Source organism: Saccopteryx bilineata, chromosome 6 (assembly GCF_036850765.1).
Source record: "Saccopteryx bilineata isolate mSacBil1 chromosome 6, mSacBil1_pri_phased_curated, whole genome shotgun sequence".
In the NCBI taxonomy this organism is placed as follows: domain Eukaryota; kingdom Metazoa; phylum Chordata; class Mammalia; order Chiroptera; family Emballonuridae; genus Saccopteryx; species Saccopteryx bilineata.
The window spans coordinates 31,511,260-31,523,144 of NC_089495.1; the positions used below are offsets into that span (position 1 = coordinate 31,511,260).

The 11,885-nt window shown below is 37.8% G+C and overlaps 1 long non-coding RNA gene across 1 annotated transcript; it reads left to right on the forward strand.

Moving 5' to 3' along the window:
* Positions 1-6,165: 6,165 nt before the first annotated feature.
* Positions 6,166-8,221, forward strand: LOC136309155 (uncharacterized). Its single transcript, XR_010726240.1, has 3 exons — positions 6,166-6,241; positions 7,117-7,208; positions 7,843-8,221. It is a non-coding gene; the product is annotated as an uncharacterized lncRNA (long non-coding RNA).
* Positions 8,222-11,885: the final 3,664 nt, after the last annotated feature.

Sequence of the window (11,885 nt, forward strand, 5' to 3'; positions counted from 1 at the left end):
AGCTATAACATCCTTTTTCATCTGTTCAACCTAGTGACGTGAGTATCCCCAAGTTCTCAAGTAAATTAGTATTAAGTCTCAGATCTCCAAGTTCTGAGAACAGGTAACAATCATGTTGTAGTGGATAAGTAGATATGTAACCTTGTGAAGCACCATGTCTATTTTCATCTTTTAATTCTAAGAACCATATCTTCTGCTGTGGGTGAAGCACCAGCATACTTGGGGTCATTTCTTTACAACTTTCATTATATTCTTCAGACAACAGCTCAATTTTGGCAAGCTTTTGTCTCTTAGCTGTGGAAAAATTATTTCTTCAGTATGATAAGATACAGAATAGAATCTGCAAATACCATTAGCCTGAAGTCATTGTCTTGTTACTTTTGACATTGAGGCGATAGTATCAAAGTGTGAAATATCATGATGGTGTATAAAGACTTCTACAAACTCATGGAATATAGTATTGACAAAGGCATGACAGACTTTTAAAACAAATCTAAATCTAGAAAAACTGGTTGTGCCAGCAAAATCTAATCTTTGCCCCCTTCATAAAGGAAGGGGCCTAGTGTTAACAATAGATTATCACTGTGCTGAATTCTCTTATCAGCAAATGTGTTAATGTGGGTGCTTGGCGATGGGAGGGGGGAGCTCAGCAACAGTCAGTTTCATGTCAGTCTTGGTGAAGGGATGTCTTCATGTCTGAGCCAGCACCCAGTGTCCATGCCTGCCAACATGGCTACTTTGTTTGTGAGTGGATTGAGCAAACCCTAGGATGACCAAAAAAGGAACTTACTACTAAGCAAGTCTGTTGAACTGATTATGAAGATGCCCTTTTGTAGTGCTGAACTGTTGGTGATAATTGATATGAAATTGAATGTTGATTTTTACCTACAGTATCAAAACCTCTAGCTAAGAACTATACTTCTCATTGCCATTGTAGCTAAGGGTAGCCATGTGATTAAATTCTGGCCGATGAAATGTAAATAAAAATATTGTATGGAATTTCCTACAAGGTGGCTTAAAAGAAGCTGACTTAGCATGGAGGCATTCCTCTTTCTACCTTTCTTTTCTTTCTCCTTTCCAGTGACTAGAATATGGTTGTCTAGTGTTCTAGCAGATATCTTGGACTATGAAGTTAACAGTGATGAAGTCTTGGATACTCACCTACAACTTCTTTTATATTAAAACAGAAATAAAAATAAACAAAGAAAATTGATCTTCCATCTAGTTTGGTTACTATTTAATAGGGATTTTTGTTGTGTAAGCTGAAATAAAGCTTAAATAATATAGGATTTGTTCTTTAAGATCCATCCACATACTATTCTCTTGAAAATTTCCTTGTCACTAGATCCCTAATCAGGCACCTTCCAAATTCCTCATTATCTGACTAGACCAGGCATGGCCAACGTATGGCCAGTGGGCCAGATCCGGCCCGCGGCATGAGTTTATGCGGCCCACAAATAAATTTTTAATATTCCCTGCACGACGCACTATGGAAATAAAATAAGTGGTACTTTTAAATCATTGTACATAAACTATGATATCTAACCATTGTACAACAATGAAAGTTAAAATCTCAGCTACTCAGAAGCAGAAGTGTCTTTGATTATGGAAATCAAGATATTTAAGAAGATAGTGATACGTGGAAAAGAATTCCACGTATGACTAATCTAGGGTTAACTTCCAATAATTGGTCAAATGGATTTGCGATACTTCTTTATTTTTTAAAAAAAATTCCATTATAAAATTTACAACTTTTCTACTCATCTGTGCAATTTTTATAAGCAATTGAAAAATGGAAAATATGAAATTTAAAAAAACTTGCCAAGGAATATTTAGTAATCTTCAGCTCAACTTACATTTGTGATCAAAATTTTTCTTTAATAAATCTAAATAAAGTATAACAAGATCAAGATTTAATGATTTCCACTTGGTGGCTGTGTTAAGAATAGCTACTACAAGTATAAAGCCAGATATTAAAGAAATAATAGGCAATACAAAGCACCTCAACACGTCACATTAGTTTTTTTGTTAATTTGTTGTACTAAATTACTTATATTTATTCATAAACAAATTACTTAATAAAATTTTGTTTACTTAAACAAATCATTTTTGTATTTAACATTTTTTAATTTTAATATTTCGTCTGGCCTGTGAAAAAAGTTTTCTTTCTAATCTGGCCTGGGAGCAAAAACTGTTGGCCATGCCTGGACTAGACTATTGGCCATTGCTCATGATTAAGTAAGAATCTAATCTCAGACCAAATTTCTTAATCAAAGTTGATAAAATGTGCATTTTAGAATTTGGCTCATGGAAGGATTTTCTTCCTTTGTTGTGCTTCAGGGTCATGTCTGAGCGAGATTATAATAGGAATCAAAAAATAATCTCATAGCAGGGAAATTTGATTAAAAAATGAGATTAAGACATTCAAATCATGTGTTCACTACCTGCATTAGACCAGTGGTAGTCAACCTGGTCCCTACCGCCCACTAGTGGGCGTTCCAGCTTTCATTGTGGGTGGTAGCGGAGCAACCAACGTATAAATAAAAAGAGATTTAACTATAGTAAATTGTTTTATAAAGATTTATTCTGCCAAACTTAGCAAATATCTGACATAAAGTAATTGGTAAGTAATTATTATTATATGCTTTAACTTGCTGTAACGCTGCTTTATAAATTTTATAAAGTAAAGTTACTTCCCTACTTTATAAATCACCGTTACTGTGGAACCAGTGGGCAGTTAGAAAATTTTACTACTAACAGAGATACAGAAGTGGGAGGTAGGTATAAAAAGGTTGACTACCCCTGCATTAGACCATCAAGTTTTAAGTTCCTAGGGGAAAAAAGTAATCCAATTGATCTAAATTTAGATCATCTGTTCATGCTTTGTCTGCATGAGTTGATAGAAAGTAAAATCTGGTTCATTCAACTTCTTTAGTAAAAGGTAAAACATGGGTTTACTATCCAACAACTCTACACACATGAGAAGATGAGACCTACCTCTCTTTGAAAAAAATGTGAAATCAAAGTCAATAAAAAGGGGAAAATAGATGCTATCCAGACAAAAGTGATAAGTGTCTGTTATGGATACCTTGGCCATTTCTACCTGATTAGACAGTTGAGTGTTATGAGGATGCTGATAAAGCTTCAATGTAACACAGAGCTGGTTTAGGTCAAAGCTCTTTTACTTAGTTGTCGGTCATCTGTAGCAAATTATATGACCTGAAGAAACTCAATTTTCTTATCTGTATTAAGGGGCTATAGTATGGAATTTATTAGCATAATATCTGATAATAGCTGTTATTCCAAGTCTAACTTTTTTCTTTTATGGTTTCAGAATAAATTTTTTGTCTTTTTACTTGATTCAAAATCTAAGAGCCATAAAATAAAATATTTATCAACTGAGGATCCTAATTTTAGCTTTCTATTAAGTGTTCCTGCATGCATACTAGTAATTGAAAGCAAAGGACTTTGAATCAAACAGCACTCAACTAGCAATATATATTGACCAAGTTACTTAACTCTTTAAATTTATATTTCCTCATATGTAAACTGAAAATAATAATAAATGCTTCAAAAACTTAATCCAAGAAATAGCTAAGATTATGCATAGAGAACATTTAATACAGAGTTTAACACATAGTAAATGTTTTAAAATGGGAGCTGTCATCACCATAATTATTATCATTAATTATTAAATATAAAACATATCTACTGAAGGTATACTATGTATACGATTTTCTGGAAACATTCAATGCTATATAAGAGCTGAAAAATAAATGATCTCTATTCTACAATATCGTTATATAAAGTGAAAAAAGAGGCTGTATTTGATATAGCATTCTGAAACAGCTTTACACAGATAAAGATACCAATTAATGATTGTACTATTACTCTATTATCACCATATAAAATATATTGCATGCCTATAGTGTATTATAGATAACACAGTTAGTACTTCCCCTTGGGGACTAATTGCCTATACTTAAGGCCACAGACAAACTCTTATTCAATTAAGGAATTTGTCTGGAGTTTACTTATAGCCCTGGTCTTTTCCTACTACCTAACCCTTCCAAGATGCCTCAAAAGACTAATGCAAAACGAGATATGGGGAAAGAGCAAAAGCTGAAAGAGAAAGCCCAACTCAAGTGGTGTCTAAAATAATGTCTCAGTAGTCTCAGCAGTCCAAATTATCCCAAGAATTAGTTACATGAGAATATTTCATTCAGTGGGTGCAACATGCAATCCACTATCAGCAAGGTGGGGGCATATTCACAAGTCTCTATAGGGATTTATTCTCTGCAAAGTTCTTCTAGGCACATTATTGATTCATTAATTTACATTTATTGAACACCCACTATGCACAGAGCTAATTACCAAGAAAATATATTCATAGCATAAGCCTCCATCTTTTCAGTTAGAAGAATTATGCATATGCTCATTAATTTATTCATGCATGTTATCCAAGGATTCAACATATATTTAATGAGCATGTGCTAAGTGCCAGGCACTCAACTTGGGAATGGGACATGAAGATAAATTTTTTAAAAGTTCCTGAGGTGCCCAAAGTTTAATCAAATGTCACCCACTGCCTATGAAACACCATTGCCTCCTTGCACCTGTGATTTCTTTCTGCTAGGACAGTGTGTAACAGAGCAGACATCAGGTTAAATGGTTGTGGGTGAAGAAAATGGTAAGTTAGTGCCCGGGGCCTGCTAAGCAGATAACCACCTTTACCCCCAGGGAGAGGTAAGAGGAGGACACGAGTCAGAAGTGCACATTTTGTGGTGGAGGTGGCACAACACGAATTAACTACAGTGACCTTTAGAATTTAAAGAAACATTTCTTGAACAAACAATCATTTCAGCAACTCTGGAGGAACTGGTTTCAGAAACCTGTTGTGTAATAGTTGACCAAGGGCATTTGGTGTGCTTCTCGTTTGCATTTCGCTGCATGGGTATGTTTCAGTCTGTGCGCTCCCCACCCTTCTTCATGGACTGTCTAAAACTTAATGTGTATGTCTGGAAGTTAATGCTCTATTGTGCTTCTGACTCTGTCTGGTCCAGCTAATGGAGTGGAGATAGCCATGGTTGTTTGCAGCTCCAGTCCTCCCCTTGGGGATTCTAGTCAGTAATTCCAGCCAATTCTGATAAACAAAGGACAGAGAGAACTGGCACAGAGGTTGGAAATTGCTTGCCCTGTGCCAGTTACCAGCCTGCCACAGGTCAATGTCCTAAGGGTACCTGTACAGCTATAGGAACACAACATTGGGAAGACCAATTATCACTGAACTTGGCATTTGGTGAACAAATGTACCCTCAAGTAGAATGAGTGGCCTCTCAGAGAAGAATGAGCCACTGAAAGATCATCCGAGGAAGACGCAAGTGAGGAAAATAGCAGATAAGTATCTTTTAAAGACATTTACTTAGCAGTGGAGACAAAATTATGTATGTTATTTTTCATGTCCTTCTTACTTAGTATGGATTTATCACTATCTTGGATTGGTTTCCTCCAAAAGAAATCTCTGAAACAAAGACCTGGGCCAGTAATTTATTTGTCACATAATCTCTAGAAGCAAAAATGAAGGGGTGGTGACAGTGATTCAAGGAAGCAGAAAATTCATTAAAGCAGTTGTTACTATGTGAACTAAGCTCTACAGGCAGTGGGGGCTCATCCCCGATGGAGACATCCCCTGCAAGACACCATGAGAAGGGAGCACATCTCAGAACCGTCCTGCCAGAAAGTGTGGGGAATTCACGGTTTACCCAGAAACTCCCACACCCACGAATTGGAGTTTGCTCTCAAGGGCATTAGCACCCTCCACATATTTTGAAGTTGCACTGGTATGCAGAGCACAAGTTCAGTGACATTGAAAGAAACCCTCAGGCAGAGGCAGTGGTGGAATTCAAATAATTTAGCAATGGGTTCTCTGCCCTAATGACCATTTTAAGTATAAAAAAATATATACTGAAAGGTAGTTTATTATTTCATGCATTTAATAGTTATGTAAGAATAATAAAAGAGGTAAAACTAGATTATCTTACAAGAAGAGTTTTAAAATATTAATAAAAAAGTATTAAAGAATACCTAACCAAAAAAAACAATAAAACTGTTATTTAAGATATTTTCATATTTCTTTACTTCTTTTTATTATTTTATTTTTCTTAAGTGAAAAGTGGAGAGGCAGAGAGACAGACTCCTGCATGTGCCCCACCCAGGATCCACTCAGCAAGCCTCCTATGGGGTAATGCTTCACCCATCTGGGGCTGTTGTTTTGTTGCTCAGCAACCAAGCTATTTTAGCACCAAGGCAAGGCCATGGAGCCATCCTCAGTGTCTGGGGTCAACTTGCTCCAACTGAGTCATGGCTGTGGGAGAGGAAGAGAGAGATAGAGAGAGAGAAAGGAGAGAGCAAGGGGTGGAGAAGCAGATAGTTTCTTCTCCTGTGTGTGTGAGAATCAAACCTGGGACGTCCGTATGCTGGGCCGAAGGTCTACTGCTGGGTCAACTAGCCAGGGTCCATATTGGTCTTTGATTGGCATCCTTACTTGCAATTTTTTCAACTATGGATGAAATAAACATTACTACAGGTGCTTAGAATATGCTATTGTACAGATGAACATTAAAAAAGAGTAAGGAATGTAAATTTGTGATTTCCACATTGGGTGGCTGCCCAGGCGCTCATGTTACAGAAAACCCTGATTACAAGTGCCATTTTTACAACTGGCTCACCAAACTCAACCCCAAATTAGGCATCTGTTCTACTGAACCAGTGCAAACCAGCTGAATCCCACCACTGGGCAGAGGGGAGGAGAAGTGTAGGCGCTTGAGGTGGAAAGTTCTCAACAATCTGGAACTATTGAAACTATCTACCACTGCCATAGTTGAACCTGACAGTGGGCTGTGGGGATGTGGGGTAGTGCATTGATAGTGTCCACTCACTACAGTCAGCAGACACACACAAAATTTACATTTGGAGAGAAACAAATGAAGAGATATCTAGAGAGGAAAAGTCTTCTTTATATAAAATAAGAAGCCAAGATATGAAGTATGAAGAGACAAACAAAAGTCCACTGCTTTCTATCTGCATAGCCCTACATTGTTTTCTTAATTTTTGTAGACCTCTGTTTCCAGGTCTGTGAAATGAAAGCTGTAGATCCATTCAATCTTGCTGGCAGAAGTTGTAAGAGGACCAAATGAGAAAATGCTTGTGTAAATATTTTATTTATTATAAACATTATTATATACTGAACTTATTTATTCAACCCATATTCTTGAATGCCTTCCCATTCTCTATTAGGGATTATGCTAAGCATTAAAGATAAGACAGTAAACATGACCAATACAGTCCTTGTTCTCACTGAGCTTATTGTCTTTTGGAGGAGATAGACCATAAAAAATAAAGAGTTTCATGAAGTGTGGTGAACTGGGATTGGAGGAACTACAAGGCACTATAAGAATGCAAACAGGAACACGTGATTCAGGCTGGAAGCCGGAGAGAGCTTAAGAAAAGCTTCCTGAAGGGAATGATGTCTACTCTGAGTCCTGAAGGATGATAAAGAGCCAGGAGAACAGGGAGAGGAGAGTATTGCAATAAGAGCTGATGAAAAGAAATGGGGAAAGAGAGGGCTGGAAGTATGTAAAGGCCCAGAGATGGATGAGAATATAATGTGCCTAAAAATCTAAGACAGTTTAATAGGACTGGAGCTTTGGAAGTAAAGAGTGGAACAAGCAGGAGAGGGGTGAAGTCATGATAGGCCTTGGAGTTATAGTGAAGGTTCATCTGGAGAAGAAAATGGAGTCAATGTAAATGTTTTTTATTTATTTATTTTTATTTTTTATTTAGAGAGAGGAGGGGAGGCAGAGACAGACATCCGCATGCTCTCAACTGGGATCCACTCGGCATGCCCACCAGGGGGTGATACTCTGCCCATCTGGGGCCTTTGCTCCGTTGAAACCAGAGCCATTTTTTAATGCTTGGCCAGAGGCTATGGAGCCATCTTCAGCACCCGGGGCCAACTCATTCCAATTGAGCCAAAGCTGCAGGAGGGGAGAAGAAGAGAGAGAGAAAGAAAAGTGAGAGGGAGAGGAGTGGAGAAGCAGATGGATGCTTCTCCTTTGTTCCCTGACTGGGAATTGAACTTGGGATTTCCACACAGCAGGCCAATGCTCTACTGTTGAGCCAACCAGCCAGGGTCAATAAAATTCCTTTTCAAGAGAAGTGATATGGCCTGAATTGATGCTTCTCATTTATCTCCCTTCCTGTCTGTCTGTCCTCTCACTAAGAACAAACAAACAAACAAAAAACAACAACAAGAGAGAGAAAGATGTGATTATATTTTTAGTAAAGAAAAATTACCTGGCCACTGCAAAAGGGTCAATTATTATATATTTGAGCATTTTGTTTCTACAACTTTTTATGAGGCCATCACTGGGAGGAAAGAGGCAGAGACAGGACCTACCCTCTTCTGAAATGTCTCTTTTGACATTGCCCTTCCTTCACCTACAGCTTCCATAGTCCTCTCACCAACCAAAATCTTTGTCTTTGCTGTATAAATCTCAAATGCATTTTTAATTGAGGTAAAACACACACAACATCAAATTTACCATCTTAAGCATTTTTGAGAACATTCACATTGTTGTGCTACTATCATCACCATTCATTCACAGAACTCTTTCTATCTTGCAAAACTAAATTCTGTACACATTACTTAATAACACTCCATTTCTCTCCCCCTTCAGTCCCAGACAACCATCATTCAACCTCCTGTCTCTATGAATTTAACTACTCTAAGTATTTCATATAAGTGGTATCATCTGATATTTGTTTGTTTCTGACTGACATATTTCACTTAGTGTAATGTCTAAGTCCATCATGTTATAGTATGTCAAAATTTCCTTTTACTTAAGGCTGAATAATATTCCATTGTATGTATGCACCACATCTTGTTTATCCATTCATGGCCATTTGAGTTGCCTTTGCTTTTTCGCTGCTGAGAATAATGCCACTATGACCATGGATGTACTAACATCTCTTCCAGTCCCTGCTTTCAACTCTAAAACTTTTTCTCTATTGCCATATATCAGTTTTTGACCAGTTTCACATATACACATCTCTTCTTCTTCATTAGAGAATAGATGGAATGTTGCAGTAGATACAAATTCTCTTCTTTTTGGAGGTATTCACCGAAGTCCTTGTCAGTACTCTTAGCATGCAATGTGGAATAGTGGAGAGTGTAGACTCTAAAACTAAATCTGGATGCCAATTCTGAAACTCCCTACTTACTAGCTATATAAAGTTAAGCAAATCCCTTTTTTTCATTAAGGTTCAGCTCGCTCTTCCCTAAAATGAGGAGCATCTAACAAACAGAACAGATGATTATCCACAACAGTAATTACATAATCTGCTATATAACCAAAGTAGTTTAGGAACTCAGCACATAAAAAAAGATCTTCAAAAAATACTGATTATTAATCTTGTAGGCACTTACTAAGCTATTTTGAATTTAGAATGTGTGAATCAGCAAGGGTATAGGTGGAGTTATCTGAATGTCAGGTTTAAACCCATTGGGGGCATCCTGAGTCCTGTGAGCCCCTGGACTGAGGCAGAGACAACACTGGTGAGATGGGTTCTCCCACCTCATCACACTATAGCCTCGACCCAGGTTTGAGTGGCTCAGGACCCACCAGGTGCCTTCCCACACAGACTGCCCATGTTGAATCATTAGCTCTGGGCATAGAACTGGGGTAGAGAGGAAGAGATAAGAAAGGTGAAACCTGCCCACTAACTTGCCATAATCCAGCAGAGCCTGGGTAGGAGCCTTTCCCAAGTAGGTCCCCTTGTTTCTGTTCAGGCTTTTCTCAACCAAATCACATTCCCACTTCCATAATTCATGAGATTACTTTCTCACTTACCTCACTAGTGCAATATTATATTTCAATCAAAATTTCTCTTTTCAATTTTACAAGCTGACTCAAGTCTTTCATGGAATAAAGTATAATATCATACAAGCACCAGTACTTACAATGGTACGTGGATGTCAGCATATTAAATATATTATTTTAATTGGAGATTGACTTTTTGCAAAGTTAATACTATTACAGATTTTTTAAAAAATACTTCCAGGCCCTTAAAAATATTACTCTAATTTTGTCAATGTTTGATTAAACCAAAAATCTCTGTACTACAGCTACTTTGCAGATTATATAATTTCTTATAAAGTTCCCAAATTTCAGCCTTTCAGGTAAGTAGCAACTTGCAAGGGGCATTGTACCATTCATGAGAAGTAACCACACGAGACAGAAACATTTGGCTACTTCATTACTCAGATTTCAACATAAAAAGAAATCAAAATCGAAGCGCCCAAATCCAAAAGTCAATCTACCAGCAACTGTAGCAGATCATTATAGAATATTTAATCCAAGGCGTATTTCCTTCAAAGTTTCTGGAACAGTCGCCAAAACAAACGCCAGTGGACTGTGCATAGAAAAACACTGGCTTACAGACACTTCCTTTTAGAAAGTGCTAATCAAAAAGTGACTCAACCTGTTGACTCCTCACAAAAAGTGCCTTTTGTTTCAAGACGGGCCAACTGACTTGGTGTAACTAATTTCCCAGACTTGAATGGAAGCTCTTAAGAAAAGACAACAGATGTCAGATGTCTTCCTCAACAGACACAAGTAGGCAGGTGCCTATTCCATCAAGCTTCCCTTTCGTGAACACAGGCCGGTAATGGGTTGTTTTAAGAAGTCTAGCTGCAGTAAGGCAACAGTATCGTTTCAGATCCCGAGAAAGGGAAAGGTGGGGAAGAACAAGGCTGTTAAGATTTTAAAATTATATCTCTCCTCCCCATAATTCTGGATAGGGCTTTGTTTAGCAACAGATGTGGCAAATCATATTGTAGAAAGGTTATCATGTCTCCTTTTTAAGATGCTTACTGTGTGTGAATGTGTGAGCAGCTAGGGCTGGACCTGAAAATTAGGTTACTAGCTAGTGCCCTAAAGTCAAAAGTTACAATTTTTTGAGTCAGATCACTCTGGATTCACCTGCCACCACAGAATCTACTGCCATCATGCTCAGGTTTCTCATCTGGAGGTAAATGCTGTGGCATTATTTTATTCTTTTTTTAGACACTGACATTGAAAATAATAATATCCAGCCTAACCAGGCAGTGGCACAGTGGATAGAGCTTCGGACTGGGATGCAGAAGACCCAGGTTTGAAACCCTGAGTTTGCCAGCTTAAGCACAGGCTCATCCAGCTGGAGCGCAGGCTTACCAGATTGAGCTCAAGGTTGCTGGCTTGAGTGTAGAATCATAGACATGACCCCAAGGTTGCTGGCTTGAGCAAGGGGTCACTTGCTTTGCTGTAGCACCCCCTACCTCCTCATCAAGGCACATATGAGAAAGCAATCAATGAACAACTAAGGTGCCACAACGAAGAATTGATGCTTCTCATCTCTCTCCCTTCCTGTCTGTCTGTCCCTATCTGTCTCTCTCTCTCTCTCTGTCTCAAAAAAAAAGAAAAACAATAACATCCACCCTAGTATTTACCTCATAGCTGAAATAAATGAATTACATCATAGATGAAAGAGATGAATAAAATCAGGTGTGAGAGGCCTGATATATAGGAAATATTTAATACACAAACACATTATTGTCAGTTGGGGATTGGCTGATATAAAAATATAGTTTATTATGATCTTGCCCTAAAGAGATCTTTTCAGTTTTGTAATGTGGTTCACACCTTGTTAACAGTAGAGTCTCAGAATCAGAAAATCATCCAACAGACTTTTTTTTGAAGACTGTTTCTTGGATAAAGTATGTCAGGATAACATAAGAATAAGAATTCTTTCCGGGGTACACATCCCAGACCATCATTACAGATCAG